The sequence below is a fragment of the Lissotriton helveticus genome, chromosome 3_1 (genome assembly GCF_964261635.1).
Source record: "Lissotriton helveticus chromosome 3_1, aLisHel1.1, whole genome shotgun sequence".
Lineage (NCBI taxonomy): Eukaryota > Metazoa > Chordata > Amphibia > Caudata > Salamandridae > Lissotriton > Lissotriton helveticus.
Genome location: NC_136061.1, coordinates 624,515,585 through 624,527,744, shown reverse-complemented (window position 1 = coordinate 624,527,744; position 12,160 = coordinate 624,515,585). Strand labels below are relative to the sequence as shown.

Sequence of the window (12,160 nt, the reverse complement as noted above, 5' to 3'; positions counted from 1 at the left end):
AATTCTATATAGAGCTTGTGTGTTTTTCCACTTTATTTTGTCATGTTAACTCCTCTAGTATACTGTCATCTGCTACCCTTCTGTTCTGCAGTGCCCATCTCTGCAGGTGGCATTGTGATCTGGAACTGCAAAACATGGGAAATAAGGGTCTCATTTTTTTAATGTATTTATGTTGGCATCCTATCTGGGTAATCAATAGAGCAGCATCTCCACATTTGCACAAAAAATCAAGATGCATTCAGGGAGTAAGCCACAGATGTGGATGTAACATATTTTTATCAGGTTCCCTAAAACTCCTCTTAGTGGCCATGAAAGCTAGGCTTGTATTGAGCGCTTCCCTAAAACTAAAGAGGGTAGGCATAATGCAGATCTCCGAGGGCAGTTCATTTTAGAGCCGAGGCCTGTAAGTCTCCTGTCTTCATTCCACTTGAAATGTGAGTTGTGGATTTATATTAAATACCCAAATTGCTAGACCGCATACACTGTCAAGGGGCATAAGGATACATCTTATCCATCAATAATTGTGGAGTTTATTCGTGATGTGTTTGAAAATCAAGCATAGTGCCTTATTTAAGGTTTGGCAGATGGGATACACTGTAAAAAGGTGACAGATGGCCTGTCCACCGTATTACAAGTGCATTATAGCTCATTGCACTTATAGTCCGGCAGATGGGGAGAGGATATGGCCGTATGGTCGGACCAGCTGACTTTGGAACTGGGGAACAGGTTGGATTTCAGGCATTGGCTCAACATTCTGTGATTGTGGGCAAATCACTTGATCTCCCGGTGCCGTAAATAAAAAATGAATCTGGCCTTGTGTCATTTAACTGGTGCTTTCTTTTTTTGATTTATTTTTATTTTTAAAGAACAAACATTTCAGTGACAACAAAGAGTCTTTTACTCATCATTACAACACAGTGCAACAAGCCATTCCCATTAGCTTTCAAACCCTCAACAAATCCCCACCTTCCTAACTTGTCAAACCTACTGGACCACTCAACAGACATACATTCAAGATATCTGAAGAGGATTAATTTGCTCAATGGGTGTACAAAACAGGCCCCTGTACTCGTTCCCCCTTCCACAGATTTTAGTCCATTTATTTGAGCAGCCTCTGCTTAAGTACACAACTTTTTCGGCCTGTGTACACCAGTCCATATCCATTGTCCATTCTTGTAGAATTGGAGTACACAGAGCCCTCCACTTCCAGGCGATATTGCGTTTGGGCATCGTATATCCCAACGGTCACCCAGAGACGCTCTTTACTATTAAGGTCAGGTTCCTCCCAGATGTTCAACAAACACCACTGTGCCGAAAGCTTCATGGCACCCCCACATTGCTCTCTCACACAAGTAACTGGTGCTATTATGTACATTTTTCAAATGTTCTTGGGCCGAGTTTGCTCTTTATAAAAATGCAAAGACAAAAACAAAAAACATGCTCCAAATTCTGAATAAAGCCCAAGTGGCTTGGACATTGTTATTTCCTGATGGTCAGCACATGGAACACAGAATCACATTTTTTCAACCTGAGGGTCAGATATGCTGTGGCTTTTTGCATTTACTACAAATGTTACATAGACCGCGTAAAGTAAATTAGCATTTTCTAATTTTGGTATGACTGGGGTAATCGTTTATCTGAGACAATGGCGGCTTCTCTGCTAAGTTGGAGGAGCGTTGTCTCACTGCTGCCGTGCAGCAGTAAAAGAAAGGAAAAATAAAATGATAGTAACACAATGCTATTATCAATTTATACAGCATGAGGGCAGGGCTGCTCTGCTGACCCACTAGGGGAGGAGTGGTGGGCATTCTAAAGTGTGCATCATGCTTTGACCGGCCCTTTTGGGCCGGCCAACCAGTCAAGCAAACTTTAGCATGTTCTCCATGCAGGCTGTACAGGCTGTACTACAGCCTACGTGGAGAACATGCCCAGCCCCAGTCCCAGTTTGAGCGCCGAACCACGGCATGCTCAGCGCTCTGATTGGCGTAGGGGATCCTGGCTGCTTCCTGTTTGGCGGAGGAGAGACAACGTGAGACAGAGCGGTAAGTTAACTCATCACCCCAGATCCGTGCTGGCCGCTACTGATCTGAGATAATACTGCCAATAGAAATGCCCTGGGATAGCTATTCTTATCTAAGAGGTCATTTTGGGATCGTCACCCCAAAATAAGTTGTCTTAAAGTACAACACACCAAGTGGCACTGGAAAAGCATTGGTAACTCTTGGGACAGGGAGTTATGGTCAGATTGAAAAGACGCCACGGTAAACTTAAAACAGAAGAAAGTGTTTGCTGCCCTCAATAAATGAGAAAAATTGTATGAAATATTTGCATATGGCAATGCCAGATCCTTTTGGTAAATACATAAGCCCACAAAAACTAGGGATGACTACACTGTGTGAATTTATATGGGCACGTAAATGATGATATATTCATTTTGGGATATATGGTCATTTATACTTTTGTGGAAAACTTTCATGCAAAAAATATAGACCTCACCATATCCTTGATTAAATTGACCCAAGCTGCTGGATCTGACAATTTCTCAGTTACAATTGTAAAAACTTGATATTGGTTTGTGGACTGTCCAGATTTGCACCTTTTTCTGCAAGATGACATCATATTGGGTGGAATGTCGCTGTATTCAAACCTTAGGAAAAAAGGTGTAGCAGCTAAGCACTCTAACTTGTGTCTTATAAATCGATTTGACATGTTTACTTAAATTTATGCAAAGCTTTTTTCAATCATATTTACTGAGTGGGTCTTTGAGAAAAAACTAATCTCAGTTGAGCTTGTGGTGAATTTAGGGATGGCCACTCTACAAGGGAAGGAACATTCCATCTCCTATGATCGATCACATGGAAGTTTGTCGAGGTCAGTGGGCTAATGTACTCTAGCTTCATTAACATGAGGCTTTTGACTTGGTAGGTAGAGAGAGGATAGATATGGTAGAAGGTGCAGTAACAGGATATCCCAAATGGGATGATTTAAATCTTGCAAAAGTTGCATTCAGGTAATTGGGACCGCATTGAGAATGATGTGTAAAGTTGTATGTCTTGTTAGACAGCGGTATAAAATGACCTTAATTAAAGGTATTTTATTAGCTCTGCTGCAGTTTTGGCTCTACCTAGCCAACCTTCGCAATGACCTGTGATCAATGCATTCTTTATCATAAAAATAAATGGTTTCCATATATCCTGCTTACTCAATGGAGATGACTTACTTTTGTTTCATCTGACTCTTATTGAGTTACAACATAAACTGAATGCCCTAAGTGGATATTGTGCCTAAAGCCATCGTATCATTAATTTAGAGAAAACAAGATATTATTCTATGAGAACCAGAATTTAAAGAAAGCTAAGTTCATTTGTGCTCTGAATGGTTTAATTTTTGTTGTACAAATATTTGTGTTTAATTTTTGTCTTTAATGATGTCGGAAACAATATTTTCTATCTTTTAAGATGTAGCTTTGTCCTTTGTCTTCAGTTGTGGAGCTTATTAGGTATGACCACATGTATGATGGTAACTTTCCGACTCTTCTTTTTATAGCTTTTGTAGGGCAACAGTGTTATTAGTGTTTTATATCACTGGATTATTTTCCCTAGATATGAGAAACCTATGGGATGCACTAAAATGCTGCTCTATAAAACACATTTATTGGTCCTTCAGGATCTATGATCCAAGCCAGGAAATTGAATAACACTTCCTGGGCACTAACTGCAGGTATACGAACATTGAAGTCGTTTTCTACATTAGAGCTGACCCCTCAGTTGAAGATTGTTTTCTCTATTGGTGTGATCTTCACAATAGTGAGCTATGCCAGGCATGTATTGTTATGGAAAGGTTTCATCTTATAAAACATCATCATAATGAACATGGAACCATGACTGGGTGGTCTCCCTTCCCCAATCACACTGTTCTTATAAATTTTGCAAAACATGTGTCTCGAAAATAATTTAGATTTTTTAAGCAAACTCTTGATCTATTTAACCTTGGAATCGATGGGGGTAGGGGTATTCTGTTGCCTTTCAATATTTAGATAAATTACCATATAGAAAAATATGAAAGGGGTTATCACTTAGGAGAGGTGTTTCAGAGCTTTAGGATACAAGTTAGAAATGTAATTGATACAAATACTGCAAATTGCGTCTGCGATATGGACATGAAATATGACCCATTTCATCAACTGATTTATTTTTTATTGTTTCTGAAAAAGGAATCTTATATTCATGTGCTCTCTCTGAAAAGTATGGTGTTGGTACTCATTTGTGGCTTAAAGTTATCAGTAGGAATGTGATTTGTGGATGTTGCATTTGGAGTGAAAAAACTTCAATGTTCTATAGCATTTATCTTTTAAATCATTGTGAATTTTACTTTCTTTACTTAACTTGGTGTTTATACTATAATTTATGGAACAAGGAAGATCTCACCCCTTAATCGGTCCCAGCTTTTTGGTTCCTTCTCAAAATGCCCTAGCTTAATAGGAATCGGGATTAAGGACCTGCAACAGGTGGGTTTTTGTTATAATAGTAAAGGGAAGGAAATCACTAAGGTTTTTGTGTACTTAGGTCTGGTAAAGGTGGCAGTTGGAAAGGCTGAGAGAGAGGTACTGAAGGAAGGGATAAGATAATCCCAGATTGGGGCACTAGAGTAGAGCAGTCAACAAGGTAGAGAGTTGTTGAAGTGGCATGCAGGTTTAGGCAAAAAGCCGGTGAGGCTGTTAGAGGAAGTGGGTGGAGAAAAAGAAAACATCAAAATAGTAGTTGATAATTCAGACATTAGTAAACTATGGGGTAATTGGAGCCCAGGAAGCAGTCTTACAGGCCCTTCCCAGTAGAATCATAGAGAGGATGATTGTTTAAATGAAATCGATTAGGACATAGGGTTGTCGCATAGCCTCAAGATTACATCTTGGAACATAAATAGGCTTGGAGGATTAGTGAAATTAGAAAGGATTAAAGAGCTAGACCAGAGTGTTGAGATTATATACAAACAAGAAACTTGGCTATGCGACAAAACCCTTATAATTGAAGGATTTGTTCAAATTCATAGTCCAGCAAAGAAAAAAAGGTTTGGGCGCCCAGCAGGCGGTATTATGACATTAACATCAACCAAGATTGTGAAAGAGGTGACTCCCTTAAAAGTAAGATGTAAATGGCTGCTTCCCTGTAGGATATCCTTGTCGGCCCCAGATAAAATGTGTGAAAATCTGATACTTATAAATGTCTATATGCAGTGGGGGTGCCATGAGTAATATGGGTCAGAGATGGGGAATTTTAAGGAAGATGTGGGCACTTTTGTGAAAAGTATGGTACTGATACAGTCCTTGTAATGGGAGATTTTAACCATAAACTGAATCCAAACAAGTTAGATCCCTGATTTAAGGAAATATTGGAAGCATATAATATAACATTGGCTGATTTCCCAGACTGTACCCCCTCCAGGCAAGATATAACCTCAGGGAAGTATATGGGGACAAAGGGGTTATTCTGCCTGAATGGTAGGATGGACACCGATTGCCCATCCAGCAAACATTTAGGATAGGCACACAATGTTGCCCAATAGACTATGCCTTTGTCCATGCATGGAATTTTGCATTAATAAAGGGGTTTCGGGTAAGCCAAAAGGAAGGCAGTGATCACAATCCCTTGCAGCTTGAAGTCTTAAGAGATGACATGAGTCCAAGAGATACAGATATTCCTCAGAAATTAGAGTAACCCAAGCGTTTGACAACGAGATTAATGGATGAATACATGACAAAACTGGCAAACTTCCAACAGGAGATACATATGGGAAGTACCAGAGGTCAGAAATTGGAATGATTTGAGGGAAAAATTGGACAGGTAGTACAATGCCTCAAAGTAAAACTAAAAAATATTAAATCAAGCTTTTATAACCAACAAACAATCCCTGTAAGGTGAGGAAAGTGGTTTACTGAAAAATGTATGAGGAAGAAAAGGGTGATAAGGAAAGAAGAAATAAACCTCAGAGTTAAATATGATCTGGGTAGGTGTTAGAATTGGGGGTCCATACTTGGTAGGGCCACGGCCTCTGACCAACTAGGGACCCTCTCCTCTAGTCAAGGCAAGGTGGATGTACGTCAAAAGATAATCCCTGCTCACCCCCTTGGTAGCTTGGCAGAGCAGACAGGCTTATCTCCAGGGCAATGTGTAAAGTATTTGCACCAACACCTTCAGTAATTATAATGAACAACACAAACGGACACCACACAGGTCTGATATAAAAATAATATTTTTATATACTTTTAGGCAGACTTAAAACGGACATAAACCAACATAAAATATGCTTCTTGAAACAAAAGTGTTCTTCGTAAGGGAAGTGTTCTTAAAAAGTAAAAATAGTCTGTTGCTAAAGATTGTGCAATTCAGAATGCACCCGAGCAGTCTTTGGTTGAAAAGGACTGCCCCTCTCTTCATGGGGATCATGGGCGCGTGTGCGCGTAAGATTACAATGCCCCCATGAGCTGTACCTCTTGATGGTTACTCGGATGATTGATCGCAACAAGATCTTCCTTGTAGCCCGGTACCGCACTTCACTCGGGTACCGGTACGGGCTTCCAGGGAGGGGCTCGGCGATGGATCCCTTCAGCGCCGGCTGACGCCGGTGATCCACACACTCAGCGCCTCCCTCTCCCCCCAGGTGGACACGCGCTCGTCTGCGGCACACACTCGAGCGTTACCTGGGGGGAAGCAGCAGGCAGTACGGCTCCCGGGTTCCTGGTGACGTGAAGCTCTTGGCCGACGCGCTGGGCCAATCCTGGCACTGCTTCCGGCTTTCCTCCTGATGAGTCGGCGGGTCGCGAGCCACTCACAGCGCGGCCTCGGGAGACTACGGCGATGACGTCAGGACCCACGGGCCAATCCCAGCGTGGCGGGGACGACGAGCCCCTCTTCCCTCATGGCGATCTTCTCCGTGCGATTCCTCGGCGGGGGGGGGGGCACCTCTGGACCTCGCGGCTCCTGCGGTGGAGGTCAGGGGCCCTCGGCACTTGGGGGAAGGCACGGCCAGACAGGCCCCGTGGCCGCAGCGGTGATCTTTGGCCAACCAGGCACCAGGGGGGGAGCGGGCCGGCAAGGCACACGCCGCTCTTGTTCTCCTCCGGTGCAGCGGCTAGAAAGGGTGATCTTCCCGCTCTAAAGACAGCAGAGCGGTGTAGGTCAAAACGGCAGGAAGTTGATGGCCCTGATTCCTGGGATCAGGAGGCTAGCTCGACTTCTAGCCCTTGGAGAGTTCTTCTTGGCAGGAGGGGGGCCAAGCACACAGCACAGTCCCAACGGTCCCTCTTAGGCAGGACAAGACAAGACAGCAGGTCAGCTTCCAGACACACAGCAATGGCAGCACTGTTCCTGGGGTCTTCTTACGGTGTCCTCTTCAGCAGGGATTCTCCTCTTCAGTCAGACGTAGTCTGAGTCTAATGTACACAGGTCTTTCCTTTATACAGAAAATTGTCTTTGATGCCTTTGAGGTTTTTGTGATTTAAGCACGGGTCGCCCTTGTCGAGACTCTGGCGGCAGGAGTCTCTCGGTCCTGGGGAATCTTTCCCTTTGAAGCAGGGAGGCAGGGACATCCGTCACCCAGCAGACAGGGGAGCCGGTATCGTAAAGGCAGGGCACAGCCCAGCACCACTCCTCCCCCTAACCTTCAGGGGCAGCCAGCTATCATCCCACTGCTGGAGCTTTCCCAGACCCTGTCACACTCCCTCTAACTCGCACACCCAGGGAGGCCCACAGGCAGACTGGACAAGGAATTAGCCACTTTCTAAAAGTGCTATTTTCAGACACAACATTTAAAAACCACCCATGCTAACAGATGTATTATGGATTTCTGAATCCAGAGAAACCAGGTTTGGATTTTCTATCTTGTTCCTGGGGGAAGATAGGCAGGCAACCATGGGCCCCCACCCGCCCCTCATTCTGTCCTATGGGCAAGGTAGCCTTGCTACAGTGAAAAACGAATTTGGCAGTAATCCACTACTGCAGCATGTCCCTTACATCTGTACAGGCCCTACTAGAAGTACTTGCACTTTGGCACTGATCAGCAGTGGCAAAGTGACCAAAGCATCTAAACCAGCAAAAATGTAATCCAGCAGAGTGTCAAAAACATAGGAGGTAGAGATTAGAAAGTCAGGGGAAACCACGCCAAGGATGCCAGGTCTAACAGTAGGTATATAAAGATTACAAAACTGAGAAGGGAATACAAAATGCTAGTCAGGAACCCGAAAAAGATTTATAATGAGAAATGCTTGGAAAACCTGTGGGAAACCATTGAAGAAAAAAATGTACGGATGTTCTGGAAGCTGATTCAGGAAGTTTCAGAACAACCCCAAAAAGGTATGAGCTGCGTGGTAGAAGCAGCAGCGTGGGAGGAATACTTGAAGTAATTGTATGGTACATGTAATGCGCCTGAAGTGGGAGAAATGTCGCATTGGGGTGGGGTAGTGGAAGATTTTAAAATGGACTTCACAGTAGAGAATGTGAAGCATACCATAAAGAAGCTGAAGCTAACCCAAGCAGCAGGACCTGATAACCTGCCAGCTATTATAATAAAGTCACAGCTACATTGGTGGGCTGAATTCCTGTCACATATGTTCCTGGTTATACTAGATACAGGCAAAATTCCAAACAACTTAAAGTGAGCTGTAATTAGATCTGTACACAAGAAGGGAGATATGAAAGCCCCCATATATTATAGATTGATCAATCTGCTGGACATTGGGGAGAAAGTTTTAGCAAAAATAATTTTGGGTAGATTTAAGGATTGGGTGGAGCAGTGGTCGATTGTGCCTGTGGAACAGGGTGGCTTCAAGAAAGGCCACTCCACGATTGACCATGGTTTTGCCCTATGGGCGGCTGCGCGGAAGTCATTTGAGCAAAGAGGGAAGCTGTACTGCTGTTTTGTGGACTTCCGGGCAGCGTTTGACCTAGTAAACCGGAAATGTCTATGGAAGACTCTGAAAAAATATGACATCCCGGACAAACTGCTGGTCATAATACAGGAGCAGAAGAAAAACGTTAAAGTGGGGTCCTAGGGCTATTTTAATGACCCAACGGACACATGCCCTACTGACACTATATAACTAAAGAAAGTGTCCGGGGTCTGGAGAGAAGCTACGAATCTACTTTAGAGACATCAAAAAGAAATGTTATGTGATGGTTAGAGTGATGTGACTATGTGTCATGCCGCATGCAAATTCCCATTTTTGGAAAAAGTGCCTATCAGTTCCCGCCTGGTTCCGCCCTGCATCATTTGGGCTCTCCTTACCCAGGAGAAAGTGCAGTATGTCTATCAGTGTAGTGTTGATAGATCAACTTCTGAATAAGTTTTTGGGACTACTGAATTATTTACTGCAGGTAACTGAGTTACAGTGCCAAACTAAATATGTGAAAAATTAGTGTAATGTTAAAATTAGGTAGTTATTGAGTGGAGACAACCATATTTTATTAGATTCCCTCGAAACTCTCAATATTAAAATGTGAAAAAGCAATCAGATTTAACATAATATCTGATGTTCAGTAGGGTCGACATGTTTCAGCAAACGTGACGCTAAATATGTCACTGCTTTCTTCAGGACCTGGATGTTTATGGCTACTGTATAAAAAGAAAAGGAAAAATATCACCTGTATATTTTTCTCGAGTTCATTCAATCTTCTCCACTAAAATTGGTGAAAAAGAAAACATGTGCACATACAAATGAGAAACAAAGTAGAAACGTAGAAAGGCAATTGTCAGTTATTTTGCCACCTATCAGATGCTTGATGTCAGGTGATATTTTTCCTTTTCTTTTTATACAGTAGCCATAAACATCCAGATCCTTAATCTGATTGCTTTTTCACTGTAACTCAGTTACCCGCAGTAAATAATTCAGTAGTCCCAAAAACTTTTTCAGAAGTTGATCTATCAACACTACACTGATAGACATACTGCACTTTCTCCTGGGTAAGGAGAGCCCAAATGATGCAGGGCGGAACCAGGCGGGAACTGATGGGCACTTTTTCCAAAAATGGGAATTTGCGTGCGGCATGAAACATAGTCACATCACTCTAACCATCACATAACATTTCTTTTTGATGTCTCTAAAGTAGATTCGTAGCTTCTCTCCAGACCCCCGGACACTTTCTTTAGTTACATAATACAGGAGCTACAAATTGGGCACAGATTATTATTTATTTATTTATTTATTTTTTTCTAAAAAAATGTGCTGAACTTCTCTGTCAGCTTCCTCGTTGTATTCTGCTATGAGATTCTTAATGTCCTCCGTCACGTCAGCGCTTGAGCCCTCTAGCTGGATCTTCTCTAACTCAGCTAGTCGCGTCTCCAAGTGTATTAACCTTTGGCATATAGCCTTGAGTACACTCGAATGCTTCGCCATAGCAATGCCTCGGATGTAGACCTTAAACGCTTCCCACACTGTTTGGAAGCTATCAACCGACCCTACGTTAGTGTCGAAGAATTTCTCTATTTCTTCCTCAATTTCACCCCGAAAGAGCTCATCTAGTAGGGAGTACGGGGGGAAACGCCACGTGAAAGGCGGGATCCTCTTCACTGGCGTCTCGAGAACCAAAAGAAGCGGCGAGTGGTCAGAGAGGGTGCGCAACAGCACAGCACAGGATTTTATGTATCTCATAATCGAGGATGATGCCAACCAGTAGTCAATTCTGGTGTGGTATGCCGAATAATGAGTGAACCCCCCTCTGGTAGTGTGTCTATTTCTCCATACATCCACTAGGTCGAGTGTGATGAGTTCCGAGTGTATTTTCAATGCAGCCGCCGAAGATCTGCGTGGTGGGCCTGAGGACCGGTCAAGCACTGGGTCTAACACCAAATTCAAATCTCCCCCCCAGATCAATTGCGTAGTGGAATATGCATGACAATGTTGAGCAAAGACACCATAAAATTCCGGGGAATCGTAGTTAGGGCCGTAAACATTAACCACTATTAAATCGTGCCCCCTCCCCACACATCTAGAGATTAGAAATCGACCTTCCGGGTCTGCCCTCAGGAAAGACAGTGTCAGTTTTGACCTTGGATTTACCCAAGTCAAGACCCCACTAGAATGAGTTGTGAATCCAGCAGCAGTGTAGTTCCCCACCAGCCCCCTGCTAAGAAACATTCTACTCGTGAGTGGGAGGTGCGTTTCCTGGATTAGTGCTAGGTCTACATTATGGCGCTGTAAGTAATTCAGGACTTTCCTGAGTTTCCGATGATCATTCAGCCCCCGTACATTCCACGTCAATGCTCTAAGCGTACCAGTCTCCCCATCCACAGTTACATTGTTAAAACTAGCCATCGTAGTAGTGGGATAGTGCGGTGTAAGGCAGTTGCTATCTCAAAGGCCAGTGAAAGTAGGACGAACAGACAGAGCAAACCAAATTGCATCCGAATACTCCCCAACCTTTCCACCCCCCTCCCACAGCAGACCCCCCCAACTTGGCCATGCAGATTCCCTTCCAACCCTCCCCACCCCAATACCAACTCCCTTAACAGTGCAACTAGAACTTCAGTAGTGCATTGTGCTCGGGGACCGAAGTCGCCTAACAGCCCGTTACCTCCAATGTTCTCAAAGCACTATGTCGGGCTTCAACCCCTCCTTCGTAAATGTAAACAGACCTGCCTACCAGTACCTCAGTCTATTCAATGATTTCCGCAGTTTCCCCTCTCTCCCGACGATCCCCCCCGCACACCCCGACATCTCTCAGTTCAATGTGTGCTAACTCAGGTCGCAGCAGAAAACTTGCATATACAGACAGATATTCAAATTGTCACAACTTTCCTCCACTCTCTCCACTACTTATCTGACAGGGTTCCTCCAGCCAAAGAGCCGGCCAGGACACCGATCATATCCTCCCAACCAGGGGTCGCAGACCCTCAATCTGCCCTCCAGCGCTACTAGGGCAGGACCTTGTATAGATCTAGTTTCTCAGTCATTCCTGGTCATCTAGATGGCTATTTTCTCCGTCAGCCGGCGTGTCTACATTATCGTTTCTCTGTTCCCTCGACCAACGCTTCATAGCCTGCAGCAGTTCTTTCGGGTCCGTGAATATGTGCGAATGTCCCTGCCTGTTGACACGTAGTTTGGCAGGGTACAGCATCGCATAGTCCAGGCCCAGCTCTCTGAGTCGCTTCTTGTGTGGGATGAAGTGTT

General features: G+C 43.8%; 1 protein-coding gene across 1 annotated transcript in view; it reads left to right on the top strand.

Annotated features, from left to right (window-relative positions):
* The window catches only part of SAXO4 (stabilizer of axonemal microtubules 4), a 164,248-nt gene that overhangs the window by 43,344 nt on the left and 108,744 nt on the right, over positions 1 to 12,160 (top strand). The gene's annotated exons all lie outside the window — the stretch shown is intronic.